Source organism: Pinus tabuliformis, chromosome 4_2 (genome assembly GCF_031772625.1).
Source record: "Pinus tabuliformis cultivar Carrire ecotype Pingquan chromosome 4_2, CPIR1, whole genome shotgun sequence".
Classification (NCBI taxonomy): domain Eukaryota; kingdom Viridiplantae; phylum Streptophyta; class Pinopsida; order Pinales; family Pinaceae; genus Pinus; species Pinus tabuliformis.
In genome coordinates this window covers 904,709,325-904,724,402 of record NC_142304.1, presented here as the reverse complement: position 1 = coordinate 904,724,402, position 15,078 = coordinate 904,709,325, and positions in this window count along the sequence as shown.

Below are 15,078 nucleotides of genomic sequence, written 5' to 3'. Positions count from 1 at the left end.
AACATCTGAAGCAATTCTATTCATAAATAGTGACCTATTTAACCAACACACCTAAATCTGCCCAACAGAAATATGTTTCAAATGCATAAAAGGAGAACAATGATGCATAAAGGAAAGGTAACAGTACAAAGAAGGAGGCCCTAAGCTCTCAGGTTGGGCCCAACCCCGAGAGCTATGGCTCCTATAGGAAACTCAGAGTTGATATAAAATCGGACAACTTCTCATTATCAAAAAATAGTCACAAGTCAAGAGTTATGCCACAATGGCTACAAGAGAACAAAGTAAAGCTAGCAGCACTATAGTGCAAAATATGCAATGGTTTCCAAATGTCCCTCATGAAGGTTGAGGCCTTAACATTTATACACCACAAGGGCCCTAGCTGGCCTCCTAAATCTATGGGACTTGGCTGCCCAAACTATGAGTAGACAGCTTCTTCCAAAATCTGCTTGGCTGCCTTCTAGATCCGGTTTTGGTGGCCTTTGGAGCTCGGAGTTGGGGGTGAAGATCCCGAGGAAGGCTATTTAATGCCATAGACAACCCCCCTACGAATCCTCACTCCAAGCTTGGCTGTCTTCCAGCCCATGATTGTTCAGTTTTGCTCCAACATGTGTCAAAAAACCTGAAATGAGCACATGTTAGCCACCTAGGAAGAGTGACTACCCTTATTCGTACAAATGACATAAACATACTGAAAATTAATTCATAAGCTATGAAAAATGAAGGATTGAACAAGGATAATTAGGCCAAATGAGCCCAACAAGTTACCAAATTTGGGGATCATCATCACCCCCCTGCTAAAAGGGTTGCTCATCCTTCGAGCAACTAGTCCAGCTCCTCGTCTTTCATTGCTTTAATCGCCACCCTCACATCCCAAGCTTCTGAAGTAGTATCCTCCTCACTGTCATGGAATTCAGCCTTCCTTCCCACCTCTTCCCACTGCTTATTCTCTTCTTCTTCTGTGCTTCCTTCTAACAATCTGAAAAGCAAAGGTGGACTTAGCTTGATGCTAATCCAGCTGGCCTGGAGGTTCTGCATAGACTTCTTGTAGGGAGGCACTCGTGCCAAGGCCTCCCTAATTCTAGTTGGAGTGTGATATTCCCTGATTTTGAGGTTGTGGGACAATGTGTTCCACCTATGGGTGCAAGCATGAACACAATTGACCCCTAATAATCGCTCCATATCCTCGAAGTGTGCTATGGCCTGAGCCTGCTGATCCATGTACCCTAATAAAGCCTGAGAGTTGGTTTCTAGGTGCTGGTGGGCTGATATCAACGCTGTGGGGTCCCCTGGCTCTGCTCTAATCAGCAGTGGTTCATGTAGTTCCCGGTTCATCACATTTTTGACCTCTTTCTGCTCTCTTTTCTTCGTGGTTTAACCATGAGGTCATTGCCATCAACTGCATATCCCCTACTGCTGTGTTGGGGTCCCATGAGGTTACATTTGAAAGGGCCAAATTATGCAGGTAGAACTATGATAGCTTGGCCTTGTCTTCTAATGAACTGTTGTTACATAAATCCATGAACTGCTGGGGGTTTTGGATTTGGGAGATACCCCTCTGTTCCAATCTGTTAATTTGGAATTGCAGCCACTGATCTCTTAGGTATAGGCCATAGGATTTGGCCGGCTGCCTACATTGCAGAGTGTCCATTTCCCAACTGGCCATGTAGGCCGGTTGTGCCTCCTTTTCTTGCATCTGCTATTTTAGAGATTGTATCTGTATGCGTGCCTGCAATTCCCTTTCCTGTAGTTGCCAGCTTAGTTCCTCAAGATCAGCTTGCACTCCTTCTTTTTCTTGGGGTTCTGCTATGGTGTCCTTGGTTGTTGTGTCCTCTTCTTTCCTCTATCCCTGTAGCTGTAGCTGTCGTTTGAGCTGCTCATTTTCTTCCTATAGAAATAATCGCTGGAAGTTTCCCACATGTTTTTCCATAGCCAATTCTCTTCTTGCCTCCTTGAGTTGTTCCTCTAAGGGACCTATATCTGCTACTCCTTTAGACTTGGATATTCTCATCCATTTGTGGGTCCTCACTCTTTCTTCCTCTAGTGCAAAGAAAAGTGGCACTATGAATTTCTGTGGAATTATTTTTCTGGCCTCCAAAAAGTTATAATAAGAGTCCAAGCTGGGCTGGGGGCTAGGTTCCATAATGTGCTCTACCTCTTCTTCCTTTTGTGGTGATTTGGCTACCTCCCCTTCCATTCTTTCGGTCTCCTTGAGCTTGGCCAATGTTTCCTATAGAACAGCTTCAGCATCCTGTAGAGAGGTTTTTGAAGCCAATATTTCCATTCTCTCCCTCCACGTAGATGTCTTTGGGCTCCCCTGCTCATAAGTGACTGATTCTTTGGTGGGGAACTTCTCCTTTGCTGAGGTAGGGGTGTCCTCAATGGTAATTGGGTCTTTGGATGGAGGTTGGGGTCTACCGGTTTTAATTCTTACACTTCTTCTCTCTTTGAAATACAGAGGAGTCTCCCTCTTGCATTTTTTCTTGGGCTTGGGAGAGGTACCTAGGGTGGCCAGCACGGCTGCTGCCTGCCTAGCTAGAATCTCAGCCAATTCCTCCTTCTGCTTTCCTTTTTCCGGACTTGCTATAGAAAGTCCTGTAGTGGCTGGTTTCTGGCTTCTTGTAGAAGCCGTTTTTAAACTTCCTGTAGAAATAGCCTTTTGGTTTTTTGTAGAAGCAGATGGCACCATTTTAGCCTGCTTGGCAGAGGGTGCTTTTTCCTTTAGCTTGGCTGAGGCTGCCTTAGGGGTGCCCTCACTGGCTTGGACTTTCTCAGTCCTTTCTACCCTGCTCTATAGTCTTTTCTCCCTGGGTGTTGGTGTAATTTTACCACCCCCTGTTTTGGAAGGTTGGCTTTTTTCTTGTGTTCCCTTCTGTTCTTTCTTTGGTGTTTTGCCCAGGGTTTCTTATCCTTTAACTTTCTTCTCTGCCTGAGTGTGCTCATTCTCCTCGCTGCTTGAGGAAGTGAGCTCCTCGGCCAAAATTCGGATGTCATCACCCTTAGATAGATTCTGAAAAGTTTCCCAGGAGAGAGGGACAGTGTAAGTGTGGAGTGCATCTTCCACAAGGAGCTTGATAAGCCCATGATGGGCTAGCTGGTCTGGCGTCCCCTCTCTCAGTTTGGTGGCACACTCAATCATGGACTATAGGAGGAAGTAAGGAATGCTCAACTTTTGCTTTGAGGGTAGGTCCATTTGGTGCCTGAGTTCTGTGAGCAATCGGAAATGATAGCCATACACGATGCTAAATCGCCCCTCACAGGTAATATACTTCATAATTTGGAGGCTGAATTCACTCCAGAACGGCTATAGTCTAGTTCTTTGAACTCCATTCTTGTCCTCTGAAAATTGTTCCTTTGGCAAGAAGAACTCTTTTTTAGCTTTCTGACCCAATTTCCTCTCTTCCTTATCCTAGGGTACCCCCATCGGTAGCTCAGTTACTATGCTAATGAACTATGGGGTGAGCCTGAGGGTCAATCCTCTGAAGTTGACAACGACCAATGTATTTGACTTAGGCTTCGGGGAGCTTAGGAATTCTTCTATAATTTTGTCATCGTGACCTTGAAGCTTGTCACAAAATGACATCTAGTGTGCACGGGAAAACAAGTCCACCACCTCAGGGGTTTCCCGTAATTTCTTGGAGTCCGAAGGCTCTTTTCTAATGAACCCTCCCGGCATGGTAAAAAACTTGTTTTTGTTGTTCTGAACTTGCCTGCTCGTGTACAGAAGGAGAGCTTCGGGGTTTTTCTACACAGAGCACAGAGCTATGTCTCTGTTATGCACACAGTCATATAAAATTCACAATTTCCCACCGGTGAGCCTTGACAGTGGCTCAATTTTAATTCAACACCCTGGAGAAAATCTCGCATGCAGACTACGACGACAATTTCATGCAGCGATAAGAAAACGGCTTTTGAATTCATAAACAGACTTGATTCACACTCTCAACACGTCGAATTCACCACCTTTTGAATTATTTGCATGGGAAAGTTATGTTCAGGCCTACCTCACTAAGAATTTCCACCCTCGACGTGAACAGTCCAAGCTTCCCCGCAATGCCGGGCTTCCTGTAGCGCAGCTTCCTGTAGAAATCGTGCACGGCTTCTGGAGAATGTTACAGTGGTTCTGGACTTTCTGAGTAGCAACAGGATGTTGGAACAGGCCAAGAACTCGGGCTAACAACCTTCAGAGGATTTAGAATGCATACTCAGCTGCCAAACGGTTGTGAGTAAATGACTGAAGTGTATCATAAGTGATTTAGTCGACCGATTTTGAATTTCTGCGGAATTCATGGCACGGGGGTGAGCTGTCCCAGTCGATCTGTTGGTCGATGTCACAGCCATCATTCCACGGCATGTCCCTGACTGCCGAATCCTTCCCTCTGCATTCACCACCACCATTCCTGTTATACTACCACTTCTCTCAGACTGGAGGCTTCCCATGTGTCAATTGCCCATCTTTTTGACATAACGAAGGCCATTCGGATCCGACGAGGCTGCCAGACTGGTTGTGGTGGCCAGTTGAATGGCTACCCGACTTGTTCAATCCATTCATTCTCACAATCATGCACATTTAGAGTATAGCTTATGTAATTTGACGAAATAAGGTTAGGCACTTACCTGTGCGGCCGTGGACGTGGGTTTTATCAGGCTTAAGGACAAGGAATGCTAGATTTGCTTGATGCTGCTTCGTGTATGGGTCCTGGAGCTACTCTTCATTGGCTGCTACTAGCTATGAGGCCTTAAGACCTAATTTCCTGGTGGTGTAGGCTGCATGCACCAATTTTACGAGCTGCTGGTGTCTCCATGGTACGTGCTCCAGCCGGATCAACTGCTACAGGATTCCTATAGGAGATCCTGTAGTCGTTTCTCCTCCTGGGATGCATGCCGAAAGAATCGAGTCGCATTCATAGGTGCAGGGTCCTCAGATTGCCTTGATAGGTAAAGTGTGTGAGCCTCTACATGCTTTATTTCCGCCTAAATTTTTTTTTTTTCTCAGACAAAACAAAGTTCTGGGATGACTGTGCAGGTATATTCGGCCATATAGTAGCAGTGGTGGTGAAAGGAGGTGAAGGATGGAAGAAACGAGTGGTTGCATGCCTCCTCAATGGGCTTCAAGCTTCAAATTCTTCATCATAATCGGTCCTGACCCGCCTAAAGGTTCTATAGGAAGTTTCCTGTAGAAATATAGAACTTCCTGTAGAAAGTCATGTAGCTTCCTGTAGAAGGCTAACCCACGACCAGATTTTGTCCAAACCTTGAAAAAAATGAGGGTTCATGGAGGGAGTGTATGTGAGGTCTCCTGGTAGCTTGGTAGGGACCCTTTTCCTTGAGTTGAGAGGCCTCGTTTTTGAATTGTGTGCTTGCAACCTGCAACAATTTCCAAAGATTAAGCCTGTTTTTTTCTATTTCTTCCTTCTTCTTTTTCTTTTCCTTTCTTTTTGTTTCTTCATTTTTTCTTTTTCTTTTTTTAAGAGACAGTAGGGGCACCTCAATGAGGTTTTCACCCCTACTATCTGCCTTGGGTGCCTCAGAGAGGTTTTCACCCAAGGATCTTTTTATTCCAATTCTTTTTTAGAGAGACTGCAGGGGTGCCTCAATGAGGTTTTCACCCCTACCATCTGCCTTAGGCGCCTCAGAAAGGTTTTCACCCAAGGATCTTTTTTTATTTGCATTTTTTTTTATATATATAATGATGCTCAGGGTATGCCCAAAATAGAGGTAGAAACCTTCTCTATGACTAGCACTGATTTTTCCACAGTTTTGATGAACTCTTGCCTCGAAAGAGGTTTCCTGTAGATCTTTAGTCGATGCCCATTGACGAGCATGGGGATGGCTTCTTCATCAATGGTCCGGATAAGGATAGAACCATTGTCATTACACTTCTCCACTACATATGGTCCTAGCCATCTTGTCCTTAGCTTCCCCTTGAAATCCTTATGTCTGGAATCATACAGCAGCGCCCAATCTCCCGGCTGGAATTGTTTGTCATTGAGGTGCCGGTCGTGCCATATCTTCCTCTGAAGTTGAACCACTTTTGAGTGAAGGAGGGCCTGCATTCAGTGTTCATCTAACCCATTCAACTGCAATAACCTTTCTTGTTGAGCATGGCTGAGGTCTAGGTCCAGCTGAGCTGCCATCCTCAATGTGTTGTACTCGAACTCGATTGACAGCAAAGCTTTCTTCCCATAGACCAGCTCATAAGGTGTGAAGCCGGTTGTGGTCTTCTAGGTGGTGTTGTAAGCCCAAGTGGCCTCAACCAGGTGATCTGCCCAATCCTTTCTGCTACTGCTCACCACCTTAGTCAAAATCCCTTCTAATGCTCTATTGGTGACTTCCACCTGCCCATTTGCTTGAGGATGATATGGGGTGGAAGTCCTATGCTTGATCTTGTGACAAGCGAGCAAGTCTTCAATTAAGTTGGAGGTGAATTGGCTTCCTTGATCAGTGACTAACTCTCTTGGGTAGCCAAATTTGTAGAATATGTTTTATCTCAAAAACTCAACCACCTTTTCTTCTGTCGCTGCTTTGATTGCCTTGGTTTCTATCCACTTTGTCAGATAGTCTGTGCACACAATGATGTAAGACCTTTTCCTTGAAGGAGGGTTGATAGGACCCACAAAATCCATACCCCACTTCTCAAATGGCTCAAGAGTCACTTGAGGTTGGAGAGGCATTTCGTCGCTTGGAGTCGGTTTCCCCATCCTTTGGCATCAGTCATATTGGCCGATATATCTTCTGACATCTTGATGAAGTGTGGGCCAATAGTAGCCTGCCTGTAGAATTTTGAAGGCAGTCCTCTTGGCTGCAAAATTTCCTCCACAAGGCCCATCGTGACAGGTTAGGAGGATGTCAAAGACTTCCTCCTCCCTTACACAACACCTTAAGATCCGATCGGGGCCAAGTTTGAACAGGTTGCCCCCGATCCAAGTGAATGAGGCAGTTTTCCTCACGATTCTGCTCTTCTCCTTTGAGGATAGATGCGGAGGGAACTGTGCTGAGACCAGGTAGTTTGCTATGTCAGTAAACCAGCGAGAGAGTACTGAGATAGCAAAAAAATGTTCATCTGGCATCTGGTCACCCACTGTCCCCTCTTCACCTGCAGGTAAACCCAATCTAGACAAGAAGTCAGCAACAACATTTTCTTTACCTGGTTTGTCAACAATAGTCAAATCAAACTGCTGCAACAAAAGTAACCATCTAATAATACGAGCATTCACATTAGGTTTATTCATTAAATATCTAAATGTAGCATGATCAGTATATACAAATGTTTGATAGCTAGTGATGTAGTGTCGGAACTTGTTCAGGGAATGGACTATGGCCAAGAACTCTTTCTCAGTTACAGTATAATTCATTTCTGTCTTGGATAAGTTTTTGCTGACAAAGTATATGGCATATGGAATTTTTTGTTCAACTTGTCCTAAGGCTACCCCTATGGCTTTGTTCGAGGCATCAGTGTGGATGCGGAAAGGTAGGGCCCAGTTTGGACCTCTCAAGATCGGGGTGGTCACCAACTTATCCTTTAAATCATTCAGAGCCCTCTGACACTTGTCAATCCATTTAAACTCAGCATCTTTTGCTAAGAGGCCAAACAATGGCGAGGCTAGCTTACTGAAGTCTTTAATGAATCTTCTATAATATCCCGCTAAGCCTAAGAAACTCCGAACATCTCTTACCTTCTGAGGAGGCGGAACCTTTTTTATGAGATAAATTTTTTTAGGATCCACCTGTAATCCTTGGCGAGAAGTGGTATGTCCTAGCACGGTCCCTTCAGTCATTAGGAATTCACATTTTTCAGGACTGAGGGACAGGTTCATCTCAATGCACTTGGTTAGAACTTTTCCCAGATTGGAAAATGCTTCCTGGAAGTTGGACCCATAAGGAGTGAAGTCATCCATATAAATTTCCACCGAATCATGGACCAGCTCAGAAAAGATGCTTAATACTGCTCTCTGGAAAGTGGCAGGAGCGTTGCATAGCCCGAAGGGAAGGACTCAGTAGGCAAAGGTACCCCAATCTAGAAAAGAGAAAAACTTCTTTCCTGCCAGTCCATCCAACACTTGATCTATGAAAGGCAGAGGGAAGTGGTCTTTCTTGGTGGCTTTGTTCAGTTCTCTGTAGTCCACACAGATCCTCCACTTCCCAATTTTCTTAGGTACCAACACCAGAGGGGAAACCCATTCACTGTCCGAGATGGGGTAGATGAATCCTGCATCCAACAAATTTTGCAATTATTCTTTGACAATGTCTTTAAGGGCTGTATTCATTCTCCTCTGAGGTTGCCTGACCGGTCTACAATCTTCTTTAATGTAGATGTGATGGGTACAGACCGAAGGATGGACTCCTTTCATCTCCTTATAGCTCCAAGAAAAAGCATCTAGATGACTGGCCAGCAAGCTACATAGCTCCTTTTCCTGCGAAGGGGATAGGGAGGAGCTGACCTTTAAACTTCTCTCAAGACCAATCTCCACATTCTTAACTCTGGGAGAGGTTGGATCAATCACACAAAGGTCCACTAAGGTACTGGATTGAGTATCCTCCACCAATTCCTCTAAGGACAATGCACTGGGAAGTGGATTCTAAATCAAGCTCTCAATCAAATCATCCTCGGTTTGAGGACCTCCCCTGGTGGATTCTAAGGTGCACAAGGGTGCAGAGTATACCTCATCCTCTTCTCCTTCTTCCAACCAAAGTGGTAAGTCATGCTCTAACAGAGGTTGGGCAAGAGGTATAGGAGTAGTTGCTTGGACATAGGACCATTTTTGATGGTCATGTTTCCCACTCGACAACTTATGTAAGCATCCGCAGTGGCTAACCAAGTCCTTCCCAAAATAAAGGGGTATCCAGTAAGCTTTTCCTTTGGTTGAAGGACCAAGAAGTCTGCAAGATACTCCCAAGAGTCAACAGAGACCAAGACATCCTCCACAATCCCTTTGGGAGTCACGATGGAGCGATTTGCCAGCTGCAGGACTGTCGAGGTCTTCGTTAAGGAACCCCGAAGGTTGAGTTTAAGCATGGTGTCCCTGGTCATCACATTAATGGCAGCCCCTAGATCAATCAAGGTGTGGGGTATGATGGTGCCATTGATGTGGACATCAACTACAGGACTCCCAGGATCCAAATGCTTTGGACAGATTACTTGCCCCAACATAAGATAAGACAGTTGCCCTATGACATTGATAGTTGAGGCATCTCTTCCTCGCCTACCTAGGTACCTGAAACACTTTTCCTTAACCAGTTTGTTGTATATCGGTACATCTTTAATGGCCTGGAGAAGTGGTATTCTCACACACAACTGTTTGAGTTCTCCCAGAAGCTCATTCTATTCTGGGTTGGGTTGTGTGGTTACTATTAGTCTCTCAAGAAAGTGTGGAATGGCTTTGGGTTCACTTTCCTGTTTGTCTTCCTCGTCCTCTAGGGGGGGAGGTTGGCGATCTGGAAGAGTCTTCCTGGATCGCAGGTTGATCTCCTGGATCTCCAGAGCATAGGTAGGGCATGTTGTTTCCCTAGTATATACCTGTTGGGCCTGTCGGTTGTTGGGGTTTGGGTTCAGTTGAGCAGGAATTTGGGGTTTTCTTGGAGGAGCAGGAGGTAATGGTTGTGGTTGAGCCGGTGGTGGAGGCAAAATGGCAGGAGGAGTGTTGTACTGGGGCCTCCACCCCAGTTGAGGTGCATTCCACTGAGGTTGTGGTTGGACATGTGAGTGAAACGAATGAGTAGTGGGTTGAGGATGGTATTGAGGTGGGTAAGACCACGGAGGAGGTGTAGACCAGGAAGGATGAGCAGGGGGACCCCAAGAAGGCATAGGAGTAGATTGGTTGGGGCAATAATAAGCTTGGGATGCCCCTTGCATCCCCTGCTTGTAAGGTCTAGGTCCATGTGGCCTCCTTTGGTTGAGGAAGTAGAGAGGTTCAGTGGGTGCCTTAGTCCCTTGGTATATGGCTTTAAATCCTGGTAAGGTTGGGCATTGGTTTGTGGGTTGGTCCTCCTCACAAATGAAACATACCTCTACTGAGTGCAATGGACACTCGTTCTTAGGGTTCTTCCTTGTACACTTGGGACAGAAGATGGCCAAATCCCTCTTAGCTTCCTCTTTCTTTTGCTGGATTCGGAATGTATCAATTTGCATGGCAATGGTCTGTCTCGCCTCGCTTTTGAGGTCCTCCAGCTGATTAGCAAACTCATGCTTGGAGAAAGTAGTACTAGCTGAAAGTGGGTTTCCCCTACCTCTTTTCCGGGCTGCCCTAGAGTGGTTTCTAAACACAGTCTTTATATCCTCATAAGGTAGTTGGTAAATATCTCCTCTAGCTAGCATGTGAAGGGTATCTAGAAGGTCTTCAGGGACTCCTCGGAGGAGGACCAGCTTTAGAGATTCAGGGTCAAGTGTGCACCTGGCCCATTTATAGCTAAGTTGGAACCTTTCCTCATAGTCTTCTAAAGACTTATCGTTTCCCATGGTCATCCGAAAGATTTCTCCCTTGGCTTCCTTGGACCTACAGTAGTCCCGGTATTTGGTATTGAAATCTTGCTGCACCTAAGCCGAAGTGGTGATACTGTTTCCAGGTAACCCCATGAACCAGTGTAGTGCTGCATCCTTGAGGGTAGAGGGAAATAGTTTCAATTTTTGCTCATCTTTTGTATAATCATAGGTTCGACAAAGGACAACAAACTCAAACAGGAAGGTATCAGGGTCTTTAGTAGTCAACCCGTGGAAGTGAGGTAAAGCGGAGGGGCTTATGTTTTTCATTTTCATGTCTCCATTGGTCTCTTGGATGGGAAAGGCACCTTCTATTCTCTTATCCTCTCTTCTACCATTTCGGTTTTCAGCGATGGATTCAGATGGAGTGTTCTCTAACTCTTCTTCTGTTATAGGATCTTCGTATATCTCAGGAGGTTCACCTATAGGTTCTTCTGGATCACTGCCACCAAAGAAGAGAGAAGGTTGACTCAGTGATGTGGTGGGGGTATTGGGTAATAATTTGCCGGTTTTATCTATGTTCCTACGAGGCATGAAATGGAAAGACTTTTGATTGCTTTTGTTTTTTTTCTCTGCTTGTACCTACAAAATTGAAACGTATGGAATTTCAACTAACTAGAATCTATTTTGCGGGAACGAAAATGCGGAATTGAAATGAAAATAGGAAAGATCTAATCTATTCTACTGAAATCAAATTGCGAGAAAGAGATACTACACTACGGTTGCAAAATTGAAATTCTATTTTACGTTTGCAAAATTGAAATTCTATGTTACGCTTACTGAATTGAAAGTCTAATCTATGAAAGCACGAAGTGTATAGTTTACTTTTGCAGAAATGAAATTGCAGAATGGAAATGAAATAAACTATTTAGCAGAAGGCGAGAGAGGAAAATAGAAGAAAAGTAGCAATCACAAATACTCTGACGCTTCCCCGGCAACGGCGCCAAAAATATGGTGGGCTTCAGTATTGCAACAATAATGGTCCAACTCCTGGGACTCCCTTCTTTACTTATATCAACCTGATAGTTCGTAAAAAACTTGGAAGCGACGGTGTTGTATGCACAAGTACTTTCTCTTGCCGCAGTGGTCACTTGGTCAGTTGGCACAAGGCCTGCTAGAGGCTTAAGACAAGTTCTATGAGCTCTTAGAAGAAGCTTTTTAACTGAAGGATGAAAGCTAACTCAAAGGAAGCTAATCTACTTGCGGAAAGAACTGAAAGCCAAAAAGTAATGCAAACCCTAGCAAACCCTAATTCTACCTGCTAGTCCTACTGATGCAAAGGGGAGAATGAAAACTACTGGAAGGAATGCCATTACTTCTATGAAGGTAAAATACATGTTTCTAGACTACCTCTACCTGAAGAAAACATCTTTTTCTATTTTTGAATAAGTTATTAGAATTATCATGCATGTGCCTTTGACTGGCTTTTTACTGTGCAGGGGTGGATCAAGGAGGAAAAATGCTTGGATGAGGTTGGGAAGGTTCAGAGAGGGTCTATGAAGTCCCTAACACCCTTCCAGAGAGTTTCACAAACTTTGGCTCTCAAGAAACTTCATTTGTGAGCTTCTACAGGAAGTCTGCACGGGTTCTACAGGAAGTTTAGGATTTTCTATAGGATGTTCAGAAATTTCTACAGGATGGTTAAAAATTGGAGTTTGGTGGATGGGTGAGTGAAGGGATATGCAATAATGGATATGGAGGTGATATAGGGGTATGGTAGTGGCCCAGGGACTGGTGGATGGAGTGGCGAGAAGGTGTGGAGGGCTAAATTGGCTCAAAGGAGGCTGAAACAATGATTGCATAAAGAGGTAGGGTTACGTGGGCAAGAGGATAGATGTGAGACGAGGAACCTAGCTAGGAGATGGAACAACTGGCTCTGATGAGGCTTAGGTGGATGAGAGAGTGGTCAAGATGCCCTGCAAAATGTACATTTAACCAAATCAACAACGTCTTACAAATAATCAAAGTCCTAGATAATCTACTCTAACTGTCAATAAAATGAATGAACAACAGTGTTATTGGGAAAGAAAACCATGTACATCAATCATGCAGAGAATATTTCCGAGATCTAAACCCATAATTAACTTCTACAAATGAAAACAGTACACTAAGGATTGCATGGTCAAGCAAACTAGTGTTTTTGTTGGGGCAGCACTGTTTCTTCAGTTCCAGCCCCTGATCCAATAAGGATGAGGCGAAACAGAGAGTGTTTTTGACCCCATTTTTGGAGATTCTTCCTATTATTATCCTACCAATCCATTTTAAACATCTGAAGCAATTCTATTCATAAATAGTAACCTATTTAACCAACACACCTAAATCTGCCCAACAGAAATACGTTTCAAATGCATAACAGGAGAACACCGATGCATAAAGGAAAGGTAATAGTACAAGAAGGAGGCCCTAGGCTCTCAGGTTGGGCCCAACCCCGAGAGCTATGGCTCCTATAGGAAACTCAGAGTTGATATCAAATCAGACTGCTTCTTATTATCAAAAAATAGTCATAAGTCAAGAGTTATGCCACAATGGCTACAAGAGAACAAAGTAAAGCTAGCAGCACTGTAGTGAAAAATATGCAATGGTTTCCAAAAGTCCCTCAAAAAGGTTGAGGCCTTAACATTTATACACCACAAGGGCCCTAGCTGGCCTCCTAAATCTATGGGACTTGGCTGCCCAAACTGTGAGTAGACAGCTTCTTCCAAAATCTGCTTGGCTGCCTTCTAGATCCGGTTTTGATGGCCTTTGGAGCTCAGAGTTGGGGGTGAAGATCCCGAGGAAGGCTATTTGATGCCATAGAAAACCCCCCTATGAATCCTCACCCCAAGCTTGGCTGTCTTCCAGCCCATGATTGCTCGGTTTTTCTCCAACATGTGTCATAAAAACTTGAAATGAGCACGTGTCAGCCACCTAGGAAGAGTGACTACCCTTATTCGTACAAATGACATGAACATACTGAAAAATAATGCATAAGCTATGAGAAATGAAGGATTGAACAAGGATAATTAGGCCAAATGATCCCAACAAGTTACCAAATTTGTGGCTCATAAGTTAGGATAATGTCAAAGACTTCCTCCTGCCTGACACATCTCCTCAAAATCTGATCTGGGCCAAGTTTGAAGAGATCGCCCCCAATCCAGGTGAATGGGACACTTGTCCTCATGATCTTGCTCTTCTCTTTTGAAGACAGGTATGGTGGAAACTATGCTGAAACCAAGTAATTTGCTATATCAGCAAACCATGGAGAGAGTACTGAGATAGAAAATAGGTGTTCATCTGGTATTTGATCGTCCACCATTCCTTCTTCACCTGTAGGCAGATCTAGTCTAGACAGAAAATTAGCAACAACATTTTCCTTACCCGGCTTATCAACAATGGTTAAATCAAATTGCTATAATAAAAGTAACCATCTAATAATACAAGCATTTACATCTGCTTTTTTCATTAAATACCTAATTGTAGCATGATCAGTGTGTACGAATGTTTGATAGCCGGTGATGTAGTGTTTGAACTTATTTAGGGAATGGACTATAGCTAGGAGCTCTTTTTCAGTTACGATGTAGTTTAATTCTACCTTGGACAAGCTTTTACTTACAAAATATATGGCATAAGGCAGCTTCTCATCAATTTTCCCTAAAGTTGCTCCTATCGCTTTGTTCGAGGCATCTGTATGAATGTGGAAAGGTAAGGCCTAGTTTGGAACTCTCAAAATTGGGGTAGTCACTAGTTCACTTTTCAAGGTATCCAGAGCTTCTTGACTGTTGTCAGTCCATATGAACTCAACATCTTTTCCCAAAAGACCAAGCAATGGAGAGGCTAGCTTAATAAAATCCTTAACAAATCTTCTATAATACCCTGCTAAGCCTAGGAAACTCCAAACATCTCTTACCTTCTGAGGAGGTGGGACCCTTTGGATGATCGCGATTTTGTTGGGATATAACTGTAATCCTTTCTGAGAAATTGTATGACCTAGAACGATCCCTTCAGCCATCACGAATTCACATTTTTCAGGACTGAGGGACAGATTCATTTCATTGCACTTGTCTAAAAATTTTCCCAGGTTAGTCAAATCTTCTTTGAAGTTAGAACCATAACAGGTAAAGTCATACACATAGATTTCCACTAAATCATGAACCATTTCAGCGAATATACTCAGTACTGCTCTCTGGAAGGTGGCCGGAGCATTGTACAACTGAAAAAGAAGGACCCGGTATGCATAAGTACCCCAGGGATAAGTGAAAGTAGTCTTATCTTAGTCTTCTGGGTTGATTTGGATCTATTTGTACTCGCTAAACACATCTAGGAAGGAGAATAACTTCTTCCCCACCAGGCCATCTAACACTTGATCTATGAAAGGCAAAGGGAAATGGTCCTTCTTGGTGGCCTTGTTTAGTTCCCGATAATCGATACAGATTCTCCACTTCCCATTTTTCTTTGGCACTAGCACCAAAGGAGAGACCCATTCACTGTCGGAGATAGGGTAGATGAATCCCGCATCCAACAACTTTTGTAGTTCTTCTTTGAAAATGTCCTTAAGGGCTAGATTCATCCTCCTTTGGGGCTACCTGACTGGTTTAAATCTGATGAGTAGAGACTGAAGGGCGGAA